The following is a 19,135-nucleotide window of genomic DNA, read 5'->3' on the forward strand; positions in this document are numbered from 1 at the left end:
AGGGAGAGGGAGCGAGTGGGAGAGAGGCTGTGTGTGTGTGTCCAGAGGAGTCAAGTAGTTAGAGCATCCGTTGGGGAGATGAAAGACCAAGACTCATATTCTTCTGCTGTATGATCCCAGAAATTTGCTTAAACTCAGGTCTACCAGAGCCCCAGTGACCAGGTTATTTGGTTACTCTGTCCTTTCCAAATGTCTCTTCTTAGAGACATTCTATTGTGAATAAATAGAAGATATCCCTTGGAGCAGGGATATTCTGTTCACGTTAATTAACCGATATTCTTCGTGTTCTGCCTGTTTTTGTTCCTGTGGTAACTATATGAAGTGGAACAGCACCAGTGGGACAGATGAAAAGTTTCATCCTAAACTGACCAAGGGGATGGAAAATGTTAGTGAAAGTTCTTGCTGTGAACGAGAGCAGAGCATGCTTGCAGGATGTGTCTCACTCCTCGGGATCCTGCTGGAGGAGCATACCTGATCAGAGATACATGCCCAAATCCAGGCGTGCTGGTCGCTTTGGCTCCTGGGGCTTGTCCTCTCCTCTGAACTGCAAATGTATCTGGTAAAGCAGCTGTCTTTTCTGCCAGGAGTGCTCTCTGCTCCCACAGGCCTCTAAATCAGGAATGGAGATGCTACTAGATCGCAATCGTCTATGAGTAAGATATTTCAGTGACTAAGTTGCTTTGAGGATTTATTCATAGCTTTTACTGCAATCAGCGGGAAATGCACATCTAGATTCCTCTGCAAGTCAGCCCTTAGGAGTTTCAATGGGAAAGGAATGTCCGGGCATCAGCTGTGTTATTAAATTTCATCTTTGATGCCTCCAAAGATTTTATAGTTTTGCAAAAACATGTAGCAAACATGGAATTTATTGCTTACAGTTCATCCAGGAAATGTGTCGTAGTACAAGATGGACTGAACATACCAGATAGCTGTTTTGGTTTTGGTTTTCAAATGTTAACAAGTATATAGCAATGGTCTGTAAAACTGTTAAATAGATCAACAAATAATTCCAGTGATAACATAGTGCATTTCAATAGTCAGTGAAAACCAGTGCTTTGAAAATGCTGAATTTTGCTTATCTAATGACTAAGTCTGTGTCACTTTACCATAAATACTCAACTTTAGCAATTATCATCAAGGCCTTATTCAACAAGTTTCTAATTTCATCAAGTGTTATTTACTGCAATAGTGAATTGTTGATACAATACCTATTCTTTATTTCTTGATGAGCTTGACCCATAAATTGATTATATAAGTAAAAATGTCTGCAGGGAATTTTTGAGTAAGCCTGAGGAGCAGGAGTGGAAAAAAAAGCAGAATTTGTTACACTATTGGGTTGTAGAACCGGAGGTCCCCTGAGTTTGTTTCCCTGTTTGAGTTATCTGACATCCAGAAAGCTGGCAGCATCCAATCTTTAGGGAGACCCTCAGCTATCTGAGCTCGCTTTCCTTCAAGGACCTTTGCTGTGCTGATTTGTTGTTTACACGGTGAGACCTTCAATGCTGCAGTGCTGAAGGTTGCATCCTCTAACCTTACCACCCTGCTGTCTCAGAGACCCGAGGTACAGGGTTATGAACTGGAAGAGTCAGACACTAAGCACATTGTTACAGTTCGGCTGCGGCCAGCAACAAAAGCGCCACGCGGCCGCCCCTCCCCCCACCGGGGTGTGGAGGAGAATGGGAAGAAACAGGCAGAAACCGGTGGGTCAGGATAAGGGCAGTTTAACAGAACAGCAAACAGAGGGAACAGGAACAACAACGATACAGATAAAGAAAATACACAACACAAACTGCACAACCCAGAAAGCCGCTCTCCCGGACCGGACCGGACCGGCGCTGCACGCTCCCGAGCCGCGAGTGAGTTCCCTCCACCCAGCGCCCCCCCACCGGAACCCAGCATGATGGGACATGGTATGGAATACCCTGCTCTGTTTGGCCAGGTGGGGTCAGCCCGCCCAGCTTTGTCCCTTCCTGGAGTCCGGTGAAAATTAACCCTGTCCTGGCCGAACCCAGGACACACATGTTCGCAGAAGGAACAGAAGAATTCCAGACCTGAGCTGGGAATCACAGGTGGCTTTCCAGGAGACAGTGCCTGGAAAAATAACACATTGCAAAGCACTGATTTTAGAAGTAGTTAACTGAAAGTATTAAGAACAGACTGCTGTAAATCAATTTGTGTAACAAAAATACTGAGTAAAAGAGATGAAAGAGCAGCATAATTTTATAAATGTAACAGAAAGAAGCCTAACACCAAAATTCTTAAAGGACATAAAACCCATTAATAGATAGCTAGCCAGTTGGCGCTAAACCTTGTCTGAGCTTTTGCTGTTAAGGTATGCAAAGTGAGGACCTTTCTGCCCTGCAGACAAGCAGCTTGACAATCACAGAGGTTCAGCTGCAGAGGAGTGCTGCGGTAGGGCACGTAGATCTATATTATCTAATCCTTAATACATTATTGTCCAGATGTTAATACAGGCTGCATTGTTATAAGTAACACAAGTGGATGTATTCCTAGGCAGACTAGATCTAAGTGCATGAATGTGTATTCTTGGATTAGCTAAACCAGCCTGATCTTGTTCTGTGGTCAGTCATATCGCCATCGGTTCGTTCCTTTTCTTCACCTTGATTTTTCTTGTCATCTCTTCCGACCTAACTTTGGCAAACAGGCTTTCCTTCTAAAACACTTTATGAGGAAGTCTTATAAAATGTGCAAACACCTATTAGCATTACTGCATCTCCTCAGGCGTACTCTGTCTCCATTTCTGCCTTATTTTCTATGTCAGGATCAATCTTCTATTTTTTTTAAACTGATGTTTTTATAGCACCTAGTCTAATAGGGTTCTAGTCTCTCAGGTGCAGCTGCACGGCACAGTAACCCAGTAGGATATATGAAGTAGACGAGTGTAATTTAAGGCCCTGGCCAATGAGAAATGAAAAGAGAAGATGAACAAAAGTAGAAAACCACCTCTACCATCTGAGGTAGTCAGAATTTGCTATTAGACCAGGCACCGGGCGTGCAGCGAGCAGGGTGCATACCCATCAGATGTGTTCTTGTTAAGCATGAAATACATCCTGACAGTGGCAGGAAGCTTAGAGCTCTGGGTGGTACCAAAACAGGCACCAGACGAAGCTTGTGTCAGAAGGGGGATGTTCAGTGTGAGCCAAAAGTGTTCCCACAGTGGGAAAATATTTCTAGGAGCAAGTGAAAAAAAATATTTGTAATTTGTTAATTTGGGCATAATGCTCAACAAAACTCACATGTTTCATGTGTCTGTTGCCAGGCTGGAAATTACAGGGTGCAATTACAGCCACCAAAACACAAGAGGTACAGAGATTTCATGCTTTCCTCTCTGCAGCTCACTCAATAGCTTCCACAGGTAAACAACCTGGCACATGGAATACTGAGCCAAAAACCTACACTCTCCTGTTAAGACTCAGTTGTCCAGTGACAACTTTCTACGGCTTCCTTCCCTTTCACAAAAAGCAAATGACTTGCCCATGCAATTCCTCTTCATATCATACTGTGTTATTCCTCATTCCTGCCTAACATTGTCTTCCCTGGATAAATAACATGTAAGAGGTCTGTAAGGCTTATGGAATTTGGTGCAATTTGTCTAGGTTGGTTTGGTTGTTCTCACTCTGGTTTGTCCCATTCGCCGCCACCCTCCCCTCCTTCCCAGCCTCCCTGAGTTTCACAATAAGGCTTTAATGGTTTCGTGCCCTACTAAGCGTGAGTGTTGTGGAATGTGTCTGGGAGCTGTAGTTTACTACCTATATTTTAAACCAAACATAGTAATTTAATAAAAATATTGGGTTCAACTTCTAGATACATAAAGTATTTTGATGTTGTCAATGTGTTACTAAAATCACTTAAACCCACTGGGAATTAATTATGTATGTGGAAAGTAGCAAACTCTAGAGGAACTATTTAATGTTGAGAAAAAATACACCAGCCCAATGGCTAATGCAACAACTTTTGTAGTATAACAGCAATAAATTTTCTGCATGCATGACAAATGCTGATAAAGCTGAAAGTTTTGTGGCTTTTACTGCTGAAAGTTGCTTGATCACCCGTAATGCCACTGCTTCCAGTAAGTGTACTGGGTACTGAATACTTCTGAATAAACAAGTCAATGTGAAAAAATACGTTTTTTATTCCTTGCACGTGTATTTAAACAAGAGTATACACATTCGTGGCAATAATTTTTGCGCGTGAAAGGGCTACATGCTTAGGTCTCTATAATAATAATGGGAGAACTATTATTTGCTGATTTTCAGATAAATGTTTACACTTCATGAAGTATTAATACCTAATGACGTGTTTTATCAAATAATCAAGTTTTGTTTCACAGTGCAAATATTTATACCGTTCAATCTGGCTTCATAGTTCTTCCTCATTTCTGTATGTGTATACGTTAGAGTAGTCAGCACCAAGCGACTCAAATTGGCATGAAAGTATTACCTCACATAAACATTAAAATGATTTAATGATTTATAAAATGGAATCAGAAAGAAAACCCGAAGTGGACTGTTTGTCACTGAGAAAGACTGTAGTTTCTGACACTTTATTTAGTTCATTTATATACCCTGAGCCAGAGCTTTAACTGAAACTAACTTTTGTTGCCTTCATTGGAGCTGGGCTAGGGGGGACAGAGCATGAACCAAATCTTTGATCTTGATTCCAATTTTGGTGCTAGCTGAAACTGAGAGCTGCTTTTTCAAGTGTTCAGCTCCACATGTTGAAGCCGGGGCAGACCTTTAGGAAAGTGGAGATTTCCCTGGAGAGCGCAGGTTTCAGCTCCACTCTGGCCCATTTGTAGAAGCCTTAACAAAGGTCTCACAGTTTACTAACATCATGATTCGTATAAATTTATGTGATTACTGTAGATCTTAAAGAGGTCAAGGGAGGTTTTGAGTTCTTTTTTTTTTTCTCTGTAGGTTCTCTTGTTACTGGAAGGTCTTGGCTCTCAAGGGAAGAACAGTAAGCACTAATCCAGAACATGTTCAGGCTGGTCTGCTTTGTTCAAAACTACCCATAGCTGTGTAGGTGCATACCATGTTATGCCATGCAACACCATACAGAAATTTCTGAACTTGTGGTGGGTCTTATTATTGTGTTTGTAATGTGTTATTACTGCTTCAGATCCTGGAGCAGGCTTGGACTGTCACTGCTTTGGGGGTCATTTGCACCGGACTTGACTGAGCTGCACAGACGTGCTGTAGCCTGGGATCAGTCCAAGCCTGGATCAAAGCCTGATCTGATCCTGCCGAGAGGGAACATTTTTCCCATGCCCCGAATCCTTTCTTTAACATTGCCCACTTCACATCACAGCCTGGGTGCTGACCCTTTGGTGACAACCTTTAAAATAAAGGTGTTTTTCTTCCCTCTATGTGGAGTGCTGCTGCTTTCCACTCCTCATTAGATAGTGTTACTGACCCCCACCACACCTTGAATTGCATTCTATCCCAAAGGTCTTCTTCACCCAGGTCAAATCTTAGCTATTCTTCCCAGTCTAGGTCATACCCTAAAACCACCTCAGAGGCAGCTCTGTCTTTTCTGTACTGCCCTTTCAGGCATCGGACTTGTCAAGAGGAGCCTTTTGGGCTTGTCTTTATGGGGCAGTTTGAGGCAGAAGAACACAAAGTCAGGGGCTGAGATTTGTGTTGGTTTTGCTGCCTGAACTTCCCGTGCTCCCACTCTGCGAGCCTGGCTCTGACAAAGTTCTCAAGGGACAAATCCCAAAGGGAAGATCGTTCAGTGGCTGAGAATCTGTCACACTTGTTCAGTTTGATGTGGGAGAAAAGGGGCCATAGTGTTGCAGCGCTGGAGATTGCCAGGCATGGTGTTGACCTCAGTTAGGTTGGTGACAGTACGTGATTTCAAACTGCACACTATCTGCAGCTGAATTTAACTTCACCTGAGTATGTGTCTTGTTTACAACCCTCTTTTGCTCCTTTGTTTGCCTTTTTTTTTTTTTTTTTTTTTTGTATGACTGTGTAGTTAGGGCTTAGTTAAGGAAAGGAACAAGTGCCCAGTCCAATCCTGCCTGCTATTTGGATATGTCTCTTGAAGCGACACTGCTCCTTCCCATGGGATGCCCCAGATAAGTCAGCAATACTCTGCTGTCAGTGGCATTAAGAGCTACACCTCACCGACGCACCAAGGGCTCGTGTCCTCCCTCATAGGATGAGGCGGACACTGCAAAGGGCACAATTCACCATTAACAGGTTACTTTATTATGCCTTCATTTGTGTGTTCATTTAGAGTTTGTAAGGGATTGCTCACATATACGGGCACTCCTTGCTGCTTTGGGGGTTTTAACGTGCAGCTTTAAATTCTGTTAGTAGATGAGGTTTTGAACAGATCCCTTCTGAACTGCCCAATCTCTACTGCACCAGTTTGGCCAAGCTGTTGGTTTTATTTGCTTTTAGACACATTTGCACGGTTTGTTAATGCACTATAAAAAGCCTCAATATAAAATTTCACCATCTTCACGTTTCACTTACACTTTCACTTCCTACAAGTAAAATTCTCAGCGTCCTTACAGTCCAAACTACCCATGTGCGTGGCCTCTCTATTTGCTGTTTATTTAGGAACAAGATTGGCGAATTTCAGACCATTTCAAATGCTGGTTTTGAAGTATACTCTTGATATAATTTTTGGATTATTCCTTTTTATTACATCTTAACTTTGACTATCAGAAATCCTTCTCCTGTGGATAAGGGTAGTTATTGGCAACCTAATTTCAAATGGACTTTAAAAATTCAATCTTTTTAGCTCTTTAGGTTTGATTGTGCACGGCTTGTAGGATTATAGCTTCTTAGTTTTAATGTCTATTTTCGAATGCTGGTTTGGGGTCAATGGTTAGAAACTCTCAGTATCATTTTTAGCACTGAAATATCCTTTTGATTTACATGTCTGAAACGACAAAACCTCTTATTGTTATCATGTTTGAAAAATTGCCAAGATACAGCCAAATCTTTCACTGCTTGCTGCACAGAGCTGGTTCTTGCCTTCATGTCATGTACTGTAGAATTCATTATTGTAATGCCGTGTTTACTTACATTTCTTTCTGGTGATAATAGGCTTTTCAGCCTTCAGCATTCAAGGCCTTTGTCCGCAGAGGAAAAGAAAAGAAAAATCAGGCAAAACATCAGGCTCTCTCATCACGCTTTTCAAATCTGATTTCAAAAGTTTGCTGTTAACCATTTCAGTGTCACGACAGACTAACAAAGACCTTCACAATAAAAGATCCGGAATCAGAAATACCTCTGCGGGGAAAGAGCTTTTGTTCATAAAGCTGTTTTGATGCAAGGCCTATCTTCCAAGATGTATATTCCCCTTTCAGTAGTGAGGGTTGCCTACCTTCAAACACATTTTCCAGTGTATTTCTTTCAGTAAAGTCAGAAAGTAAAGTGGTAGCATCCATTCTATTGACATACCGTATGGGGTCATTAACCTTGCAAAGTACCAGATTTAACTGCTGATCTTTACCTCTCTAAATACATGAATTTTCTTGTACACTTCATTTAAGAATGGCAGCTGAGGCTAATGGGTTTCAAGAAGCTGTTGAAAAATTCTCAAGCAATTTTCTTTCTTTCTAAAACCAAAATATTGTCTGAAAAATTGCTGACATGTTGTCAAATGTGTTTTGTTTTATGATTTTTTTCACTTTTTAAAATAAGAGGTGTTTGCAAAATTTTATTTTTTAGCTCTAGACATATTTTATCTGACTGTTAAAACAGTAAGAAAAGCTGTCTTTACCACCCACAAACCTGCAAGTCAGGAAGGGCATATGTACTTCTTAATAAGTAGGCTTCTGTTTCTCAGATGATTTTAAAAAGTGTTTTCTTTTTCAATACTAATTTTACTGCTGTTATAGGTCCTCAGACTTTCCTATTTAATACCTGCTTCTCCATGCCTTTAAGCTTGCTGTACCTTACCAGTTTGATATCATTGATATCTGGCTAAGTAGAATGTTTTAAAAACTTATTTTTTGTGTCAGTGAACACAAGTGCACCATTTCGAAGGACAAGGCAAGGGGAAAACTCTTTCTCATATTGGACTCACATTTTCCCTGACAAGATCTGCTCTTTGACTGAACCCTGCTCATTCTGGGGACTGGAGAAGGTGGCCATTCAACAGGAGGGAACTAGAGAAGCATGTCATAATGTGTTTAAAGACCACATATGGCAAATTAAAGTTCATCATCTAACATGAATTCCAGAGTTTTCTGACTGCTCAGTGTTTAGCTTCAGAACTGTGAGTTCTTCGGGCCTGTCTCCATCTTCTTCAGTGATTCGTTTGGCTACTCCTGTTATCAGGACTTACGACTTTGTCAGGCATAAAGCAGCTAGGCTGAGATTTTCTGTGCTTTGTTTCTGCCCCAGGATGATACTTTCTGGAGAGCTTGGGAATCAGTGTTTCAGATGGCTTTCCCAGAGTTAAGAAGGATTTCTGGCTTTTCCAGAGTGAAGACTCAGAATGAAATTATTTTCTCTAGAATTAAAACACTACTTTTAAAAAGGCCTCTGTCCTGCTCATATTTATAGAACAATTTGAAATCTGGCCAAGTGGGTTGGTTTTGTGTCAATGACGTTCCTTTTTTTCAAGCTCATGAAAATTCATCTGTGTTTTCTTCTTGCCCTGTTGAGAGTTTTGTGCCTAACTGTCAGAAGATTTCATCTAAACTCAGCAGGCTGTGTCTTCTTACAGCTGCTGTCTGCCATTTAGACCATTCTGTGTCTGAGCCATCCCCCAGCATGGTAACCAAAATGTGCTAGCTATGGGCTGCTCAGCCTTCCCAGCAACGCTGCAGCTCTCTTGAAAGCGTTTGCTGGGCGAGACTGCCGGCTCTATCGACAGCAGCAACATGCCGCTTCCGAAAGACCTCTTGGTCTGTAGCGCCTGTGAGTCTTCCAGTGGTTTGATGAGGACTGTCAGTTCTGAACCTTCCTCTTGAATTTATGGTTTGTTTTGGGTTTGTCTACCTGATGGTTAAGGTCTGGCTCGTCACTTAAATACTCAAGCTATTCATGTGAATACCTCCCCTTCCCCATGCCATGGAACAGCACAGTCCATCCAGAAACATGTCACAGGCCCCATCAGCATACTGGGCGAATATTTTTACTTTTTCCAACATTTATGTCGTATTTGCTGATGGCTAAATACCGTTACTTGGATTTCAACTGTAAAAAGGAGTATATTTAAATATGGAATTTGAGTGTTTTAATAAACTGCATACATTTAACACAGGACAGTCAGGTGCCTACTTTACTGTAAAGATAAACAAACCTTTATGACCTGAGGTAAGAATTCGTGAAACTAAACATTACCCTGTGCTTTATAAGCATCTTATCAATGTATAATACACTAATTTCATTCATAATCAGTCTTGAAATACTATAAAGAGGAGAATCTGAAGTAAAATATGTTTGGAAATGTATGCTTTAATGAGCGCGTGCTGCAAGCACATCCATCTGTAAGGCTGAACTTTAGCATCCGGGTAATAACCGTGCTGTCACTTTGGCATCTACCTTACACTCGGCACTATGGCACTAAAATAATTAAGAAATATTAAGTGTCTTAAGATCCTCCATTTGAAATGCTGCATTAGAAACAGTTTTTGTAAGTTATTTTTGCTTGCAGCATTGGCACATGAGGACAAGTTTCTTTTCCTTTAAGGCTCTTGGAGCTGGGTGAAGTCCCCACATTCTGTGCATTCCTGTGGGTTTTGAATTGCACTTAATGGGTGAACATATGAAGATGTAAAAATGCTTTACCCCCAGCCATAAATTATTCATACCAATAGGCCACTCCCGCTGCTCCTGCACAGGCTGGGGGAGTTGGTGAACAACACATGGACAGACTGATATTCCAAAGTGCTTTAGCATGAGTCATGTTGGAGAGGTGTTAAGACAGACAGCAATTCCCTAAAGACGGAGCGCTTGTTCTTTCTTCTTGGAGCACGTGCTCTTAAGAAACCCTGAACTTATTTTCAAACTAAAGTACGTTCAGAAAGATCCTTCTGAGTATATTAAGTAGAAACACTTCAGCCTCCATTAGCAGGCCTAAAGCTGAGCAAGAACATTAAAGAAAATATTGGTACACAAGTTAGATGTGATCCTGAGCCTGCAATGAGCGGCTTTCAGAAAGCATTAAAGCAGGATGGAGACTGTGGCTTGCAAAACACCAGATTCTTCTGACAAAGAGAAAGAGAGAGGGAGAATGAACGTGTGAAGCAAAGGCAGGAAAGTTCAGAAGTGCAAGAATGCTGCATCCCCATACTTCAGATCAGCTTAAGCGCACGGCAGAGACCTACAGGCTAGCTGGGAGAGCATCGTGGGAAATGCAAGCAGACCTCTACAAGCAGGGCTGCTAGTTTTCAGGTTACATATGAAAATCTTGACTAGAGGTTTTTTTCTGTGTTTAATTTTGTGATGACAGCAGCCCCCAGTTCAACAAAGTGCAGCCCTCTATGGATGTCAATGGGATTTACACACATACGTAAGTGCTTTGTTGAATTAGGGCCAATGGCACTGATGATATCAGTATGTGAGAACCAGATAGTAGGGGTGTAATAGACTCATGAACCAAAACCCAGAAAGCTGGTATTAAAAACTGCAAAATTAGTTGAACATTTCGTCTTGGCACCCACAGGCAGGGGAAGGCAGATATATGAGATTTTAAGTAAGGATTCTGAAGAGGGGTTTAATTGCTTTTTTTTTTTCTTTACTTTTATATTTTATGTGCTTGATTCCTTTTTACTCGTGTATTTAAAATTAATAACAGTGTTATTTAAAATCATTTTTTCTTACCCCAGAAGATATGAAGCTGTACAACATGAAACCAAAACAATTATTTTTCCCATTAGGAATTATTTTTTCATGAAAAAAGCAGTACGTTAAACTTAAAACAAAAAAGATACAGTTCTTCAAATCTTCAGTCAAAATCAGAAGAAAAACCCTCAGAAGTAAAGATCCATTATACAGGCAGATCGATCTAAACTATAAGGTCAATGCACTTGTGTAGAATTTAAGGATTACTGTAGGATCTGGATGTTTCCTTTTAATAGTTTCATGTTTGCTTGTCTTAAAATAAAACAGAATAAAAATGGTTGAGTTTCCTTACATCTATGTAATTAATATATCCTCATTAGAAATAAATTAGCTCTGCTAATTCCCATTGGTGCCGTGGTTGATAAACTGAATGCCAATCAGTGTAATAAAACCAGTGAAATGTAATTTCTTGTTGTTCAAAGTGATGATCAACTAATCAGCAGTAAATTTATTCAGAGTGTATCAACATCAATCAAACATATTAGTGTTTGTAAAATATAATAACCAGCTAGATCTGACAAGTTACAGGTATTGAAACAGTTGCAGACCATGTACCAAATTAAGCATACATGCAAGCAGTTTAAACATATAGGAATGTAAAACTTCCATGAATAGTTAGCCTTGTAAATGTCCATTGTTTGAACAGCCCATGATTTCTGAATCTGTACTGTGTTTTATTGCTAATGGACCCAAGAGACTCTTATAATCAATGCCAGCTTTTCTGCATGTCCTGTAAACGTGTCCACGCTGTCCATTTAGACAAAAAAGCTTTAGTCTTTTCCCCCTTGCTAGTGTGCAGTAAGCAGGGAGAAAAATGGACCTAACTGATATATTTTCCCAGATTTTCTTTCATTACCTACTGAAACCTGTAAGGTGGAGGTAAACTGGGGACCCTTATTTGTTTAGCATCTGCACACCAGTGGGGACTCAGCCAGATGTAAGATGTACTGCTGGAGAACAGCCTGGAAGGACTTGGGAGCAGGGACCCTGGCTACCATCAAGATAGCTTCCAGGGACACTCTCAAATTTGTATTGGGTAGTTTTCATCCCAGTCATCAAAATTCAAGCCATTTAATGAAGAACTTGAGCTCAGGCGTATAGGCTATGTAGGAATTTATCAATTCCTGCGGTGGAAATACAAACTTCTCCATTCAGGTCCTGACCTTTAAGATGCATATATTTGCAGTGTTTAATTCTGCACTGCACATGTTCATGGTAATGACTGAAGATCTGAAGAAGCATTTTGAAGAGTATTTATTTGATATTAAGAGAAGCATTTTAATTTATCTTCAAATAGACCACAAGCGTACATCAGAGCAGTGTACATCTGTTCAGGGTTAGTTTCCACGGCTGAATGAGTATTTTGTAGTAAATAACCTACTTAATTGACTTAACCTTTCTCTGTTTGCGTATTTTCTGAAGATACTTTAAAATTTTCTTGGATTAATAGAAATTACTCTTTCAGTGGGTGCTCTGAAGATCACCTGTAGATTGTTTACATTTGAAAGACTCACTATTCAAAATTAAAAATGTAAGATTTTTCTGAACATCACTTGCCACATATCGTTATCTCAATTCACAAATTAGGAGAAATTTCTGATTAAACTGCTCCGAGCTATACGTTTAAATCCATTTTGTGAATAGTGTCATTATTCTTCAGCACTCCTGCCTGTGAACTCATCTGTGGGAATAGTCAAAGAAAGCAAATAGGAAGAAGACAAACAGCCAAGACACAGTCACTGTTTTACTTGACTGAATATTCTTAGAAAATATTTAGAAGTATTGGCTCTGTTATTAGTTACATAAATATTCATACAAATCTGTCTATCAGATTGCCTCCCTGAAATTACTCAGGCTTTTTCAGGAACTTGGAGAGAAAAATCTCTTAAAAATATATTTCTGCACATTTTCCAGAAGTATAATAGACTGGATATGGCCTTATAAATTACAGGCTTTCCCATACTCATCCAGTCATGGGGCCAAATCTCAAAGTTAACTTTAATGGGATTTTGGCTTAGCGAGGCTGGAGGAAGGGCAGCAAAATTTAGCCTATGATTTATACTGCTTTCAGAAATTGCTCAGTGAAAAAAAAATACAGCAATGGTACTTATGCAGTACAGTTGCATGCAATTTATTTTCTGCGTAACCGACATGAAATTTAATAAGGTATAAAAAAGTCACAATTTTGACTGAAGTCTTACGAATTCTAGCCCTGGTGAAAATAACTACTGGCTTCTCAAATGAGTTGATCAAGTAAGGTAAAAAAGTGGAAAACATCTATTCATTGCAATGTGGTTTATTTTATTATTTTTATTTTTAAAACAGGGAATTGTATTTTACGAAACACACTAACATATGATAGAAATCAGGAAATGCGCTGTAGCTGTGTTCTCAGCGGGGATGAAAAATGAGAATGCTCTGGCACTCTAGGGAGATAGGGTTCAAACTCCAGGGCCAGTAGGTATATTGGTCTCCAGGATAAAAAGACTGATTTTCATTAGAGACAGGGGTACCCACTGCCTTAAAAAAAAAAAAAAAAAAAAAAGTTTTCTGGATTTAGGAGCTCCCTTTATAGAATATTGTAAATTGGTACAATTACCATAAAAAAAACTTTTGTATGCCTTCAGCTTTGGTAGCTTTTCCATACATTTTTGTATGCACTTGTGTTTGACTGATGATCACATACCAAGATAAGGTGGCAGCCAAACCCTGATGTACTCAATTCAAAAAGTTTTCTGGAAATGTATGGAATTCAGTGAATAATATTGTTTATGGACTTACTGAGGTAAACCCTAAAACAAAGCAAAGCAAGATGAAACAGCAAAGCAGAGAGCTGCGTGCATCCCCTGGGGATTTTGTCCCATCTGCCACCCAAGGGGAAGCTGCCAGCCACAGGGGCTTTACTGTGTGCCTAAACAATTAGGCATACTTTGCAGAATAAAATGACATAAAATTGTCAATTATATGTATGATTTTACGTAGGTCCAGAAGTAATTCTTCTTGTGGAGCATATATTTTGATTACAGACCCAGGGACTATGAAAATAAAACAAAAAATGCCCCAAATTTTAATTGACAGCAGTTCAGTAAAACTTGTTCCACACAGCCACAGGGCTAATATGTGCTTCTTGTTCTCTACAGCTATAGCCCAGCAGCTGAGAGACTCTGGGTTTACATTTGGAGCAAGGACAACTCAGACTAGACATTGGGAATCGATTGCCTGGGGCATCTTCAGTGCTGGAGGTCTGTAAGAAGGAATTAGATAAGTATTGGTCAGAAATGCAATACATATGGCTAATCCTGCCTTCGTGCAAATGGCTGGACCCCAGCAGCCTTCCCAGACTTATGATTTAGAAGACAAAGCTACATATGCAAAGCTACAGCTTAGGTCAAAGCTACATGTGCAATAAACAATAATCAGAAAGCCTTCACTGTTACATTCATTTAACACCTCAAGTTAGTCCAAAACAAAGATTTTAATTGTACTGTTCAGATTTTAAATTTGACCTAAAACATGTATTTCCCGAGAAGTAAATATAATCACAAATTATTTATTTTTTGATCAGGGATGCCATTGGCTTATGCTCAGAGGTCTATGCTAAACTTTTAGAATTCCACTAAGGGCAAAATCTTTCCCTCGCATGCAGTGTTCTCAGAAATGAGGTCAGGCATTTCTCAATCCCTGGCAAGAAAACTTTCTGACTCATTACTCCACCACAAAGCATCCAGAATTTCCTCTTGGGTCCCAGTCAAATTGTTCAAATGCTTTGGAAAAATAATCTTTGACATCCCAAGAAAGGGAATGTAGAAAAGATGTCCTCATAGCATGAAATGATTAGAGTCCTCTTGGATTTGAAACAGAATGTCTTGTGGTTTCTAAGCTATTATTATTTATTAATTCATGCAATGGGTTTCACAAGCACTGAAGTACTTTACAGAATTACAAATTCTACTGTAAAAACACAGATGTGAAAGTCCCATTGTTACAGACACTGCTGACACGTGACCAGTTTTCTTGTAGGGCCTAGAAATCATCAGAAATCATCACTAATTTGGCATGGAAATGACCAAACTCCCCCTGCATGTTTGCTGGGGGCTTCCAAATCCCCCAGAGCTTCCTGGCCCAGAGTTTAAGACATCAGGTACTCACTTCAAGCACTTTGAAGGCCTCCTGCATTTTCATTTGGTGGTTCATCCTATATGCTTCTGTCCTGAAACTTAATGCAGTTCACCTGCCAAACAGGTCTTCTGGGAGGTCTGAGGTCCTTTTTTGAATCATGAAGCTTCTCCTTTCTTTTTCTTCTGACTAACCAAGATCTGAACTGGGCCTGTCCATAGCAAAAGCATGTTTATGCATTCTCTCTCCATCCCTCCTTCCACATTCGCAGGTTGGATGGGACCTTTGAAGGTCCTCTCGTCCAGGCTCTGCTCAGAGGAGGTCCAACCATGAGTCTTCCGTTCTATTTCTCCTGGGAATCTGGCTTAAATACTGGCTTTGTCCACTTTTTCTACATTAACTTTCTGGTTGCCAATACATTGTTTATAAAAGGACTCCTGAAAGACTTCTTGTGGACAGAAAATGGACTAGCATCTGCCACAGTCATAACCAAGACAGCAGGTAACTCGGGTAACCGGCACTGCTACCCACTGATGTCTTTAGACAGCCTATATACTGTGACAGTGGCTTACACAAGAGGTGTCATAAAAAAAGACTGTGAGGACACAGGGCTGGTGGGGAAGGAAGACAAGTGGCAACACTGAGTTGGTGATGAATTCGTATTCTTACGTCATGTATCCATCTCAAGCAAAGGGGAAAATGATGTAAGCAATGGCCCCTGTCCCTGTATTAGACTGAAGAAAAATGGAAACCTACCGCTCAATAAAATGGTAATACCAGGAAAAGTTTTAATTAACACGTAGCATTTTTCTTAGTGAGAAAACAGGCAAGAGCTTCTGCCCTGTGAGCTGCTACAAAGCAGCCTTAAGTCAAGACAACTGGCAAGGAGAAGCTTCTCTTGGGAAGGCAAGCCCTTATCTCTGTACATGTCTGACCACCATCTCCCTTCTTCTGTCCCCTCTGAATTGCTCATATAAACTCTAAGACTGACTTTGGCAGTGGAAGGACAAGGATAAAAAGTCTGTAGGTTCCCCAGGTGGTCTCACAAACCAGACAAGCCTCTTCAGAAGCATCCATACACCTAAATGCTGAAGATTCTGCTTAAGCTTATTGTAAATAAACAGATCTACTAAGTCAATTAGACTATCATCAATTTACAGTCTTAAAATTTCAGAATTATGCTTACATATTTAGCTGCTTCTGAGCCGTATTGAACAAGGCAGAAGACGAAAGAAAAACGGCAGTGCTTTGCTTCTTGCACAGAACTTGTCCTGGAGCTAGAGAGACCAAGGACTGGAGGGCTTCAGGGTGGCTTAAAGCCATTTCCTATCTCTGTCCCCACACGCTGCCAAGGCCAAGCCCTCCATACGCACCCCTGCTACCGCCATCTCTAGTAACCCAGTCATACTATCTTGTCTTGAAATTTCTGTCTGACAAAAAGAATGCATTTCCTCCCCTTTTATTTCATAATGGAAAGAGTAAGAGAAAATAATTTAGTGCATGATTATATATCAAGGAAGGTGGTAACAGGCTGCTTTAGAGAAGGTGAAGTGTCATGTTAACATATTATATTCTAATATTAATAATTTGATTTAATATTTCCTTTATGTGTTTAGATAAGAATTCAGCAAGCTTTCTCAATCATCTCCCACACTTCAGTTTCTTGAATATTCTGTGCCCTGTCCCTCACAGCACTTACTCACACATTAGGAAAATATTGACATCGTGTCGTTGTCCTATTTGTGCAAAGGTCTCATCTGCTTGTTGACATGTCTGTTCCTTTAATCAGCTGTAAGAGTGCCGATGCGTCGTACAATCAGTGACAGACATTTATGTGCCTGACCCGGTAGCTCTTAAGTATGCACAGCTCCCATTGATTGAAGTGGAAATTTTGTATGTTTAGGGGCAGCAGGATCAGAGCAGTTCATGAAAATAATCTCTGCCTGCATTCACAGAGGACAAAGTGAAAACTCTTGACTTTCAAACAGGGCTTCACTTATTGCGACTTCCTACACCATGTTTTTCATCAGTTTTTGGCTTTATATAGCCAATGATTTTCCTAATTGAGAAAGTGCTTGACTTCGTTCTCATTCAGGGCGGCAGAAAATTTCTTTTTTTTTTTTTTTCAGTGCACTACACAGTGGTTCCTGGGAACTCAACCCCTTCCGGGATCAGGCCCTAATTGATCTCATTTCAGAAAATCTTGAGACAAGGAAAATCTGGCTTTCTGCCAGGAAATGAGACACACAGATTTTGTTGCTTAGACCAAAAAGATTAGACCGACCCTCCGGAGCTTCGTGATCAGTTAAAGATGTGCCTCTTCGGGACACTTTTATCCCAAAGCAGCATTAATATTTCCCCCTTTTTACTGCTCTGCGTTTGTTGTTATCGAAACCTGGCATATATTTGCTTTCTCTTTCTGAAAGAGCTTTTTTCTTCATTTAAAAAAAGTCTAAAAGTCTGCCCATTACCCCTCACTAACACAGAATTGCAGACTGGGCAGCCAAGCAATTGTAATCTAGCCAGTAACTCACCGAGCTTCTGCGCAGACAAGTCAGACAAAGCTCTGGCTGTGAGCTATGCTGGTATCCGTTTCTGAAGCAAAGCTTGCAGGAGAAGGCCATAAAACCAGGAGTATCGAGCAGTTACGCATTTCAGCTTCTTCCCCTACTTTTGGAGAAGAGATTGTTCTTGTACTGGACAGAACTGCAGAAGACAGTAGTGGGCTTTTGCTGGGCTTCCAGTGACTTTTGGGTGATGCGAGTTTTCAGAAATTTGTGCGAGAGTGAAATCTCACCAGTTTATTTCTGTCCTGGTTTTGCTGCCTCGTGATAAATGCATGAGGCATTACTGCAAGGCAGACACATTACGTGTTGTTTGTGTTAAAATGGCAGGGATATTCCTCCCACCTGAGGCAACAAACTGAGGTGCTTAAGTTAAAAGCCTCATTTTCCACTTCTTACCTGAGCAATGGGTTCAGGTAGACATCTCGGGGGGGCTCCACGGATTTTTGAGGCTCTTCCCCCACATCCAGACTGAGTTCAGAGGTTTTGCAATGCTAAAGCAAACTAAGGGAGGAAATGGGGCAGATAATGATGAAGGAGTGTCAGATAACAGAGAGTTGCATATACGATACCGAACAAGGACTTTCTGGAGGCTGTATTTTATTTTTACGGGGGGGTGCGTGTAATTCAGCCTTTGCTCAGCTTTTAAACTGCTAGTGAAAGGACAAAACGGGGAGCACGTGAAGTCAAAAACATGCTTCTGCCTGTTGTGGAGGTGAGGAGGGAGAGCAGTTCAAATGCAGACCTCCGTATTCTTCACGTCCTGGCATAGTCAGGGATCTGGGTTTTCATTTAGCCCCACATGTGTCTGTTCAGCTGCTCCCTTCTCTCCTGGGCATGCAAGACATGGAAGAGTTGAGGGGGAGAGGAATTAATTTCATTAAAAAATGGAGAGATTTATTTTTTTTCCTGAAGTGTCACAAAATTAGAAAATGAGTGGAGGAGACCGTTCCTATGGCATCATGTCATTTCTGCCCTGCCTCTCCTCCTGCTCTCAGAGGCTCTACTGACGTGCCGCTATCTGCAGATCTGTAAGGCATGAATCATCTCACACATTGCCGAGGTGAAACCTGGCAACTATTTAACAGCACCGCTGCAACACTATGGAACATTTTAAGACAGGAAATTAAGAATACCTGAGCCAATGAAAGCCACAGGGGGAAGTTTAGATGGACAGAATTTAATTACACATGTTGGAATTTGGCCAGGACACCAAAAACTTACACCCCAACCCTCCTGTAAAGTGCCATCGGACCTTTAATACTAACAACTGGTCAAAACATCAGCTTTAGATCTGCTCCAAATGAGAACAGCACTAAAAGTCATTGAAGACCTGCTGAGGTATTAATTTTCTACTGACTGACAGGAAAGGGTATCATGCAAACCAGCTATAGAACAACAAGAAAAATACCTTTCCCAGCAGCACTGGAGGCTTTTCTTCTCTAGAGGTAGCTTAATATTTTTAGGAGAATTTGGTGTATTTTCAGAAAGGCATCAAGTGACTTGGTAAAAAACCCAACACGTTTCATTATCTCAGAAATCAAAATATCCTCATGCTCCCCTTGCAGAGCCCCCAAATATACTTCAGTGCTCAGCCTCTAGTTTATTGCCATTTGT

At 40.7% G+C, this 19,135-nt stretch overlaps 1 long non-coding RNA gene across 1 annotated transcript; it reads right to left on the reverse strand.

Moving 5' to 3' along the window:
* Positions 1-1,852: 1,852 nt before the first annotated feature.
* On the reverse strand, positions 1,853-17,665 carry LOC142361359 (uncharacterized). Its single transcript, XR_012763942.1, has 3 exons — positions 17,489-17,665; positions 7,065-7,111; positions 1,853-2,091 (listed from the first exon to the last, which is right to left on the reverse strand). It is a non-coding gene; the product is annotated as an uncharacterized LOC142361359 (long non-coding RNA).
* Positions 17,666-19,135: the final 1,470 nt, after the last annotated feature.

The sequence above is a fragment of the Opisthocomus hoazin genome, chromosome 5, assembly GCF_030867145.1.
Source record: "Opisthocomus hoazin isolate bOpiHoa1 chromosome 5, bOpiHoa1.hap1, whole genome shotgun sequence".
Lineage (NCBI taxonomy): Eukaryota > Metazoa > Chordata > Aves > Opisthocomiformes > Opisthocomidae > Opisthocomus > Opisthocomus hoazin.